Below are 12,393 nucleotides of genomic sequence, written 5' to 3'. Positions count from 1 at the left end.
TCAGTTCAGTTCAGTTCAGGGACCACTTGCGTAGACCATAATCTCACAGAAAATTATTATATGCTATTTCAGTACAGGGCTCCAAGGAGCAAACAGTTTCACTATGATTTTCAGTTCAGCTATGCACGTATTATAATTAATCATGACACGACATTTTACGATATGCCTCATGACATGAAATTTTACTCCCATGCCAATTTTACTATATTTACTCGTTATTTACGATATATGCATGTTGAGTCTTTAGACTCACTAGACTTGATTGTTGTAGGTACTGATGATGTCGGGATCGAGGGCGGGGACCAGTGAGCTAGCTCGAGTCGGCAGTAGTGGCACCCGAGGACCTCAGTTTCAGCACTTGCCATTTTGATGCTCAAATATTTTATTAGTTATTGAATACTTTAACTTGTTATTTTGGCAAGTAATAATTTCTTCCGCTGCTGTTTTAAACGTTAAATATTTTATCAGTTTTTGGTATGAATGAGGCACTCCATTTATTTTAAAAGAAAAATTTTATATTTTCCGCAAATTTTCAAGTAAGTATTTTTAGGCCTCTACAGTATGCCTCCTAGACGCCAGGTTGGACGCTCGAGAGGTAATGATGAGCCTCGTCATGCGGACAGGGAGGAGCAGAGACAGGAGGGGAACGGACCTCCACCCCCTCCACCAAATATGAATGCCCAGATGCTAGCTGGGATGACTCAGTTTTTCGCACAGTTTGCGGGGAACAATGCTGTGGCGACCAGGCCGACAGGGCCTGAGGCTCTCTACAAGAGATTCATGAAGATGCGTCCTAAGAAGTTTTCAGGGACGACAGACCCCATGATTGCCGAGGGCTGGATCAAGTCCCTTGAGGTTATCTTTGAGTTCATGGAGCTTGGAGACGCAGACAGAGTCCAATGTGCCAGCTACCTACTCGGAGGAGATGCCCGCTTATGGTGGGAAGGAGCGTCAGTAGCCCTGAACTTGGCTACGCTGAGCTGGACACGCTTCACGGAGGTATTTTACTCCAAATATTTTACTGATAAGGTGCGTTCGCGTTTGACCAGGGAGTTTATGACCCTGAGGCAGGGAGAGCTGACTGTTACGGAATTCATTCGTAAGTTTGAGAGGGGCTGTCACTTTGTGCCCTTGATTGCGAATGATGCGGGTGCCAAGCTGAGGCACTTTCTTGATGGACTGCGGTCGATCTTACGCCGCGATGTTTGGGTTGCTGGCCCTACTACTTTTGAAGTTTCCGTTTCTAAAGCTCTTGCCGCAGAGCAAGATCTGATTGACATTGAGAGGGATTGCTTGGGTAAGCGACCAATCCAGGTACCACACCGCCCTCCTCCTCAGCAGCGGAATAAGAGGCCTTTCCATGGCCCGCCCAGAAACAGAGGCCACCAGTAGCAGCAGCAGCAGCAGGGATGCGCAGTCCCTAAGCCTACTGAGCATCCGATCTGTCCTAAATGCTCACGCCGCCATCCTGGAGCATGTATGTTTGGTTCAGGGAAGTGTTATAAGTGTGGTAGTCCAGATCACTTACTTCTGCAGTGCCCTTAGAGGAATCTGCCTACCCAAGGCAGAGTTTTCGCTCTCCATGCTACGGAGACGAACCTAGAAACCATGCTTATGACAGGTATCTTAACGCTTTGAGTTATATTTGAAATTCGATGTTTTGGGAATCTAGGTTAATATTTTTTTTTGAACTTAGAATTGCGATAGGATTGCATGCTCTACTCAGTATTATTTTCGGGAATTAGGATAGAAGAACTCTGGCCCTTGCATGTCTATAAGTTTAGTTCTTGTAACTATTGGGTTCAACTTAGAATTCTGATCTTTCAGGGAAGATTTTTATATCTGGTTCCGCTACGAAGGCCTTGATAGATTCAGGGGCCACTCACTCATTTATTTCGGAGGTTTTTGCTAATTTCCTCAAGGTCAAGACAGTTGGGCCAGATGTAGCCTATTCAGTAGTACTGTCGTCAGGCGAGGAGATGGCAGCTACCAATGTGATCCGAGACATAGACCTGGAGCTGCATGGAAATCTTGTATATGCAGATCTTATAGTGTTGCCGATGCCAGAGTTTGACATCATCCTAGGGATGGACTGGCTATTGCGGAACAGAGTTTTGATTGGCTTCTAGCGGAGATCTGTTCTAGTCCGACCGCCTGGAATGACGCAGTTCTTATTCGAGCAGGACAGGTACTTTCCTTTACCGCGCATTATACCTTATGTTCAGGCTAGGAAGCTCATGCATAGGGGGTGTCGGGCGTTTTTAGCAACTTTTATATCTGTCCCCGAGGCAGCCAGTCAGTCAACCGCAGATGGTTCGATCGTCAGAGATTTTCTAGATGTTTTTCCTGAGGACGTCTCTGGTATGCCACCCGAGCGAGAGGTGGAGTTTTCTATTGAGCTTATGCCAGGTACGGCTCCGATATCCAAAGCACCGTACCGACTAGCGCCGACAGAGATGGCAGAACTGAAGAAGCAGATTCAGGAACTTCTTGACAAGGAGTTCATTTGCCCTAGTTTTTCCCCATGGGGCGCGCCAGTCTTATTTGTGAAGAAGAAGGATGGCTCTATGAGGCTTTGTATTGACTACTGGGAGTTGAACAGGGTTACAGTGAAGAACAAGTACCCACTTCCGAGGATCGAGGATTTGTTTGACCAGTTGCAGGGAGCTTCGATATTCTCCAAGATAGATCTGCGTTCCGGTTATCACCAGTTGAGGGTGAGAGATGCTGATGTTTCCAAGACTGCTTTCAGGACTCGTTATGGCCACTATGAGTTCCTTGTGATGCCGTTCGGTCTGACGAATGCGCCAGAGATCTTCATGGATCTCATGAATCGCGTATTTCAGCCGTATCTTGAGCAGTTTGTGATAGTATTCATAGACGACATTCTCGTCTACTCCAAGAATCAGGAGGATCACAGCAGACATCTGACCACAGTGTTGCAGACCTTGCAGAAGCACAAGTTATTCGCGAAGTTCAGTAAGTGCGAATTCTGGTTAGAGAAGGTGGCGTTCTTAGGCCACATTATTTCTAGCAGTGGTATTGAGGTAGACCCAGCAAAAGTTGCCGCAGTCAGAGATTGGGTTGTGCCGCAGAATGCATCAGAGATCCGCAGTTTTCTTGGGCTAGCAGGATATTATCGGAAGTTCATTAAGGGATTCTCCTCTATTGCCGTTCCACTCACATCATTGACCTAGAAGAATGCTAAATTTTTGTGGAGCGAAGAGTGTCAGAAGAGCTTCGATACTTTGAAGCAAGCTCTTATCTCAGCACCAGTTTTGGCTATGCCGTCAGGGCCCAGAGATTTTGTTCTGTATACCGATGCTTCAACGCTCGGTCTAGGCGCAGTATTGATGCAGCATGGGAAGGTAATAGCATATGCTTCTAGACAGTTGAAACCTCATGAGAAGAACTACCCTACCCATGATCTAGAGTTTGCCGCCGTGGTTTTTGCCTTGAAGATTTGGAGGCATTATTTGTATGGAGAGAAGTGCCATATCTTTACCGACCACAAGAGCCTCAAGTATTTATTTACGCAGAAGGAGCTAAACATGCGTCAGAGGCGTTGGTTGGAGCTTGTGAAAGATTATGACTGTGACATTAGCTACCACCCGGGTAAGGCTAAAGTAGTTGCGGATGCATTGAGCAGGAAAGTTGCAATGATGGCCCATTTGACGATCCAAAGATCCCTTCAATCTGAGATGCAAAGGTTTGATCTTTAAGCATATCCTCAAGGTAGAGTTCCCCGTCTATCTACTATGACTATCCAGTCTTCTCTCATTGACCGTATTCGCAGTGGTCAGTCAGCAGATGAGCAGTTGGAAAAGTGGAAGCAGAGAGATGAGGCCAAGGGCAGTGTCTTGTATTCAGTCAGCGACGGTATTGTGAGATACCGAGATAGGATGTGGGTTCCCAGCAGTGGTTCTATCAGAGCAGATATTCTATCAGAGGCCCACATGTCGCCGTACTCTATTCATCCCGGGAGTACGAAGATGTACAAAGATCTGCAGCTATTGTATTGGTGGCCAGGAATGAAGAAGGATATCAGACGTTTTGTATCCGAGTGTCTGACTTGTCAGTTAGTGAAGGCAGAGCATCAGAGACCAGCAGGTTTGCTCAAGCCTCTCCCTATTTCCGAGTGGAAGTGGGAGAATGTTACCATGGAATTTGTGACCGGTTTACCGAAGTCAGTCAGAGGATCTAATGCTATCTGGGTGATTGTCGATCGTCTTACCAAATCAGCGCACTTCTTTCCTATCAAGACGACTTTCACCATGGTTCAGTATGCTGAGTTGTATATCCGAGAGATAGTCCGACTTCATGGTATTCCAGTTTCTATCGTATCTGATAGAGACCCTAGATTCACTTCCTCGTTTTGGAAGAGTTTGCATTCGACCATGGGTACGAAGTTGCTGTTTAGCACAGCTTTCCATCCGCAGACAGATGGACAATCAGAGCGAGTCATTCAGATATTGGAGGATCTTCTCCGTGTTTGTGTTATCGATTTCTCCGAGAGTTGGGAGTCGAACTTGCCATTAGTGGAGTTCACCTATAACAACAGTTTTCAATCGTCTATAGGTATGGCACCGTATGAAGCACTGTATGGCCGCAAGTGTAGATCTCGGTGGTCGCCGGATCATGAAAAAAAAAGAGCAGAGTTGGGTCCAGAGATTATTCAGCAGACTGTCGATATAGTAGCCCAGATCCGTGACAGGATGAGGACTGCTCAGAGTCGACAAAAGAGTTATGCGGACCAGCGGAGGAGAGATTTAGAGTTTGCTGTGGGCGACCATGTCTTTGTGAAAGTGGCACCTATGAAGGGTGTCATGCGATTTGGGAAGAAAGGGAAGCTCAGTCCGAGATTCATTGGACCATTTGAGATCCTTGACAGGGTTGGGACGCTAGCTTATCGTGTTGCTCTTCCGCCGAATCTGGCTGGAGTACACAATGTGTTCCACGTCTCTATGCTGAGGAAGTATATGGCAAATCATTCGCATGTCCTGAACTTTGAGCCGTTGCAGCTTACTCCGAACCTGTCTTATGAGGAGAGACCAGTGCAGATCCTAGACAGACAGGAAAAGAAGCTTCGGAACAAGATGGTTAAGAGAGTTAAAGTCAAGTGGCTTAACCATTCAGAGGAGGAAGCTACGTGGGAGTCTGAGCCAGAGATGAGGAGTCGTTATCCGGAACTATTCGGTGAGTTTTAATTTCGAGGACGAAATTTCTTTTAAGGGGGAGGATTGTAGAACCCGTAAATTAGACTACGTATAAGTCATGCATAATTCCTAGTATTTAAATTAAAATGATTTTATTGCATGAGTATTTAATTTCTTTTCTTTAAATTTTATTATTTCATGCATAGTTTAATTGTTACCTTTTCAGTTAAATAAGTGAGGTCGGACTGGAGTTGGATTATTGAGATAAAATTTAATATTAAGAAAACATTCTTAGAATTTATTTAAGATAAATAATAAGTTAGTTTAATGTAAGAGAATGTCTAAGGAATTATTTGAATAATTTGAGAAGAGTAGTAAATAAAGTTCAATAATCAACTTCTTAATTCACTAAAATATTTAATGTGTAGATAAAACACTAGAAATTTAAAATCCAATAATTTAGAAATATTTTCCCTCAATTTTATTTGTAATTTTCGGCCACTTCATTGGTAGGAATTTAATTGATTTGTCAACCCATTTCTTTATTATCTTTCCTTAACCTTTTCTAGATAGATAATCCTTCAACATTTAATCTTCAATAATTATTAATTAAGTAATTTTCCTACCCATTTTTGAAACTAAATTTCGGCCATCCCCATTTCTAGATTCAAATCTTTTGGCAACTCATTTCTTTGATTCATTTCCTTATTCTTTGCATAGTAGATAATACCCTTCATTTTAATCATCACTAATTAACAATTAAACAATATCCTCCCTCACTTTACTAAGCTAGAATTCGGCCCTCCTCTTTAGTTTTTTTAAAAGATTTTTAATTAGTGGGACAAATTATTCTTTAAGCATCTTTCCTTATCTATTTTCTTGGTAGGTAATTTCATCACACTAAATCATCAATAATTAATATTTAAGCAATATTTTTACCTTTATTCCATTCAAAATTTCGGCCCCCTTATTATCCAACCCAATCTTGAGTATTTTGACAACTCTCCATTGATATCATTCCCTTAATCATTTCTTGGTTAGATAATTCCTCCAACTTTTAATCCTCAACAATGAACAATTAAGCAATATCCTACCCAATTTATTTAGTAGAAAAAAAAAATCGGCCACCCTTGTTAAGATTTGATAAACATTTGACAACCCATTCCTTTGATTCTTTCCTAATCATTTTCTTGTTAGATAATCCCCTAAACTTTTATTCACCAATAATTAACATTTAAGCAATTTTCCTACCCTTATTTGACATAGAAAAATCGGCCCTCACCCTAGAATATTAAGCTCAAATCTTTTGATATCATATCATTCCATATCTCACAAGTTAGAAAGATAGCAAGATCATTTTATCCCTTTTATCTTGCAATCTTCCTTCATTTTTTCCCTAGACTTTCCCTCATTTCCCTAACCCTTTCTTCCCACCATTATCACCGAAATTGAGAGCTAAACTCAGTGTAAAAATCGTGAATTCCTAGGGAGCAAACAAGAGAGAAAAGTTAAATCAAGAAGCACTCCGTCTCCGCCGCACCGCGTCATCTTTTTTGTTTGTTTTCTTTCAAAAAAAAATCCAAGGCATGTATATGTTATTCCTTCGCACTTAAATCAAGTCATAATATGATTTTTAAATATCACATGTCCATGATTTTCATGAGAAAACCGAAATACTTCAGCAACTACACAAGAGAATTCTGCACAGAATTTTTCTGTTTCCCTCCATGCTTCACGGTTTTGTTTGTGTTGTGGTTTCAGGGTTGGAACGATTTCCAGGGGCTCAAGGCTGCTTTTACACATGAGTTAGGGTGTGTTAGGAAGGGAGATGTCCTCTGGTTTCAGCCCCTTTCCCCCTTGCAACACGAAATGACAGCAACCTCCCATAGTGCAGAAATGAAATTTCGAAATTCTGATTTTCGCTTGTCTAAGGATGGTTCGAATCTTGGTTGGCTCTTGGGCCTGTAACCATGGTTTGAACCCTTCCCTAGCATGTCTAGGACATGAACAAGGTGACCCTTCATGGCTTGGTTCATAGTCCCAATCAGTTTCAAGTAAAAACAAGAACAACCCCTCGGTTTTGGAAAATTCTGGTTGTGATGTGTGTGTTGTGTTTCGAAATTTTGGGTGTTGGTGTGGATCTTGGTTGGCTCTTTAGCCCTTAGACACGGTTTGTACCATACCCCTTGATGTCTAGATCATGCCATGGTCAATCAAATGGCCACTGGAATGGTCCATGACAGCAAGCAAAGTAATTCTTCCCATACGTGCAGTTTGGTGCTCTCAGTTGGGAGTGTGGTCGCGTTTCTGGTGTGGGTTGGATTGTGGCTGGACTAGAGCCCTTAGCCATGGTTCAAACCATTCCTTAGGATGTTGGTAAGAGGGTCTGGTTGGTGGTTCACGCCCCAATGGCCATTAGCCTTGCAAACGACGCAAGGAAACGAATGCGCTGCTGCTGTATTTTGTTGACAGCAAGTATGCTTCGGTTCAGAGGTGTGTTTGAGTTCTTGGTTGGCTCTTAGCCTATGGCCTTGGACTAGACAGTACCTCATGGAGTTAGGAAGGTCATGATTTTGGCCGTTTGTGATTCGGTTAAGTTTAGAGGTCGTACGGGAATTTACGGTGCAATGTGCCAAAGTGACTCTCGAAAGAGCGTTTCATGTTTTGGCCTCCATTCACTAAATTTCAAAGTACTGGAATTTTAGGATCATTATTTCATCATTTTATGTGTATTTTAATCATGACTAAATGATGGTTTGGGGTTGGTTCGGGTTGGTACGGAGTCATGATTAAATATCAAGTCGTTGGGCGTAATTGTCTCGTTTTTGGATTCAATTACAAAGTTTTGTCAAGAAAATCATTTGCATATTTTTAATGTTAAATTTAGGTCGCAGCGAGCCTGAGAACGATCAAATCCATGTGGTAAAATAATACATGATATTTCATTATGCCAGTTAATTATATTACGTGCATAAAAATAGAAAATATTCATTTTTGACATTTATGCGATATTGCTTGTGGCCATTTCACTATCATAGGAGCATTTTATTATCCGGTCGCCAGTTACCGGTCAGTTCAGTTATGTACCACCCAGTATACTGTGGCATTAGTCTGATCAGACGTTCATTACTTCACCCGGTCGCCAGTTACCGGTTCCGGTCGCCAGTTACCGGTCAGTTCAGTTCAGTTCAGTGCAGGGGCCACTTGCGTAGAACATAATCTCAACGGAAAATTTATGACATGTTATTTTATGACAGGGCTCGATTGAGCAAGCATTTCACTTATGATTTTTAGTCAGTTATGTACGTATTATAATTGCTCATGACAAGTTATTTTCACATTATGCCTCATGACATGATATTTTTATTCCCATGCAACTTTATTATATTATTTACTCGTTATTTACAATATATGCATGCTGAGTCTTTAGACTCACTAGACTTGATTGTTGTAGGTACTGATGGTGTTGGGATCGAGGGCGGGGACCAGTGAGCCAGCTCGAGTCGGCAGTAGTGGGACCCGAGGACCTCATTTACAGCATTTACCATTTTTTTATGCTCAAACATTTTTATCAGTTGTTGGATTACTTTAACTTGTTATTTTGCGAACAATAATTTCATCCGCTGTTATTTTGAACATTAAACTTGATTTATCAGATTATTTTGTTAATGAGGCATTTTAATTACTTTAAAAAGAAAATTTTAAATTTTTCCGCAAATTTTCAAACACGAATTTTCGGGCCATTATAGAATAAGTTTGTAAATTTATTAGTTGGGTTGCCAAAACGTTTGTATTTTTGTTGAAAATCCAACATCGATAAAAATTACGTCCCAGCGTATAAAATCGCCTCAAAACCCTTATTTTCAAAAATATGTAAAAGCATCACCCATATTTTAAATAATTAAAAACAATTATTTAATCATTTTCTATTTTTCATCCATCGGTCTCCGTTCCTCGATCGCAACTCGAATAACATTTTAAAAATACATTTTAATGCAACCATGTAGAAAAATATAATTTAAACATTTAAATATGCACAACATAATTAATTCATGCAATTGAAACATTTAATTAAAATACAAAGGAATTTAATAATTGCATGCATGTGGTTCGCGTGGACCTTTAAATTTTCGGGGCGTTACAATCCTAGTTGGGTTAGGAGTTCTAGAGTTTGCCAAGGAAACTCACGCACAACATGCAGATTTTTGGCCAAGTTCCAGGAGTGATTGGGTGAGCTAGGGGCTTGTTTTTCGGGCTAGGCTTGGTCAGTAGGGTCCCTAGGTGGGTTGGATAGGTTTTGGCTCAAGGTGGCTCGGGCGTGGCTCGAGTAAATTAGCAGATGGCTCGGTGTGTTCGATAAGGTGTCAAAAACAAAAATAATAAATCTAAAATTAAATCCAAGGTTCCACGGGGGTGGCTCATGACTTGGAAGGGTAGAATAAATAATAAAAATGCTATGTTTAAAATTTTGGATCAAAATAATGAGTTTTGGATTTATTCGGGATTTAATCGCCGCACGAAACGCTAATTAACGAGTTAATTGAAACGCCTAGTTTTATGCTTTATAAAATTATGAAAAATTATATTTAAGTTTAAATAATTTTTAAAAGTCTATGTTTTTAATTTGGGAATTTTATATTAAGGTTTGGTTTAATTCGGGATTAAAACGCATTAATACGTCACATTTAAAGATTAATTTTAAAGTCTTCTATTTAAGCTAAATAAAAATACGAGAAAATTCATGTAAGCTTAAATAATTATTTGGGACATGTTAGAGTCAATGAAATTAAGAAAATGTCAAAAACGAGAAATTTTACGTCTAGGGGTATAACGATCTTTTTACCCCTAAAAATTATTAAACTTCATGGCAGTGCCCTGAATGCTGTTTTATGTGCTAATATGATTATTTTCTATAGTTATGGATGTTTATGGAATTTTATATGTTAAAATTATATTTTAAACGTTTATGAGATTTTATATGTTAAAATGATATTTTAAATGTTTAGGGAATTTTATATGTTTATGATTTAATATGTCAAAATGTTATTTTAAATGTTTTGAGGTTAAAATGATTATTTTTAAATGTTTATGAAATGTTCATGATTAAATTATGATTTTTAACTGTATATGGGATTTTTATGATCTAAGAAAGACATTTAAAAGACATGTTGCATGCTTGGTTTCAAAAACAAAATTATATGTTATGCATGATTTTTATAAAGTAATGAGAATGTAAACGTTGAAGGAAGTGAAGTAATTGTGACTAATTCGATAATGTTGGAGATAGCGTGAGGGTTATGGTCCAAGTGGGAGCCCAACGATCGTGTTTCCATCATTACGAATATGTGATAACGGTTTTGTGGTAACGGTAAGAGTGAGAATATCGTGAGAGGAAAAGCCCCGAGGGAACCCATTTGTGGGAAAAGGCCCCAAAGAGAACCCCGACGATCGTATTTCTATTCGATGAGGATAGGCCAAGGCCCAGTTGACCGGTGAGAGTGTCGCTGGAGTCCCCGCCGCCCAGTACTGTGGTTACATGTAGATGGATCCATCGACTTTTGAGGTCTATGTCATGATGAGGAAAGTCACAATTAACGATCTGAATTCAACAAAAGAAACAGAAAAGGAAAAGGAAAAAGAAAAATGTTTATGATCATGATAAAAGGTTTTATGATACGTTTTAAGGAAAAAGAAAAAGGCTAAGGTTTAAGTTATGCATCATGAAAACGTTTACGAAAATGTTCATGTTAAAGTTTATGCATCTTCATGAAAAAGATATTTTAAGTACAAGTATTTTTCATTGTTGCATGTGATTTTATACGTATTACTTGTTATCAAGAATATGACGTGTTGAGTCTTTAGACTCATTAGGTGTGATTGATGCAAGTGTTTATGATATAAATGTTATGGAGGTCTTGATGGTTGACTTTGCTGGACTGAAGGTGCACACGACCCGAGGACCAGCGCTTCTAGCTTTCCACAATTATGTTTATGATTTATGTTAAAGATTTTTACGTCTTTTTATTTATGTTATGAGTGATTTTTGAGAGATTATAATATAGGCTGTATTTATCAAATATATAGTTGGTTGTTTTAATTTTTAAATGGTTCTAAAATATTTTTATGCAAATGTGTATGATTCGGCCGATGCTAGGTAAGGTTTTAAAAAAAATATTTTTTTTAACACATTTTAAGGAAAAGAAAGTCAGACGTTTCAATTATGATAGCTATTGCATGCAGAAAGAAGTTTTTCTATATGAAGTTGTTGCAATTTGTTTGTGATAAATCATTATCCAAACAAGATTGAATGTCATAGCTATGATTTCAATTGACAATGTGTTTCTTTGAAAATTTATGGAATATTGATTGACGACTTTACACATAAAATATAAGAAAATCATTTTTCATAGTTAATTGTAATAGATGGTGTTTTCTTTGATAATTTATATCACAAGAGACATTGAATGAATTGACTATGTGATATGATTCTTTAAGCATGAATCGCAAACGCGATCTAAAACGAAAATCACGCTCTCGATTCAATGAAATAAAGAACCGTTGTGTTGTCGTGATCTTTTGAACCAAGTAATTTTTTGTGATATTCAATCCTAAATTACTAAAGTATAGTTTGGTACGCTGGATAAGAGTGGAATTCATAAATAACCCTCCTTATCCCACATTTGGTATTTTTTCAGAAAGCCCATGATATTTTGATAAATAATTTTATACAAGGATAAAATATCTCGTTTATGAGATGTGATAATTTTAATTTAATGATAAAAAACACCACAAATGACTTAATTGCTCTCAATATATAAAAATCATAAACACTATTGTTATCTCTCATTTCACTTGTAAGCTTGCATCCTTCACAGTCGGCAGCTGGAGAAAACCCATCTTCGAAAAGGCGTTCGTGTGAAGATCTCCACGCACTGAGGTGAGATTTGTGACGCTATTTTGCCACTAAGAGGACTTGTGAGTAGTAGATTTGTGTGATTTTGTTTAGATGGTTCGAAATGGTAGGAATGTTGAAGCAGTGAAGGCTTGCTGCTTCTTGGTAGAAATCAACGACTTTTGATTTGTATGGCATATAACTACAATTTATTTTCGGGGAGCAAGTATTTTACTAATAGTAGAAGGGATACATGGCTGGTAGTCTTGCGTTTTATGTTGTAGGAATCTGAAGTTGTACTTCCATGGAAAATCAAGATCGGGACATCCAAGTGTTGCTAGTGCT

This window comes from Primulina huaijiensis, chromosome 3, assembly GCF_012295235.1.
Source record: "Primulina huaijiensis isolate GDHJ02 chromosome 3, ASM1229523v2, whole genome shotgun sequence".
NCBI lineage: Eukaryota > Viridiplantae > Streptophyta > Magnoliopsida > Lamiales > Gesneriaceae > Primulina > Primulina huaijiensis.
This window is presented reverse-complemented; position numbering follows the sequence as displayed.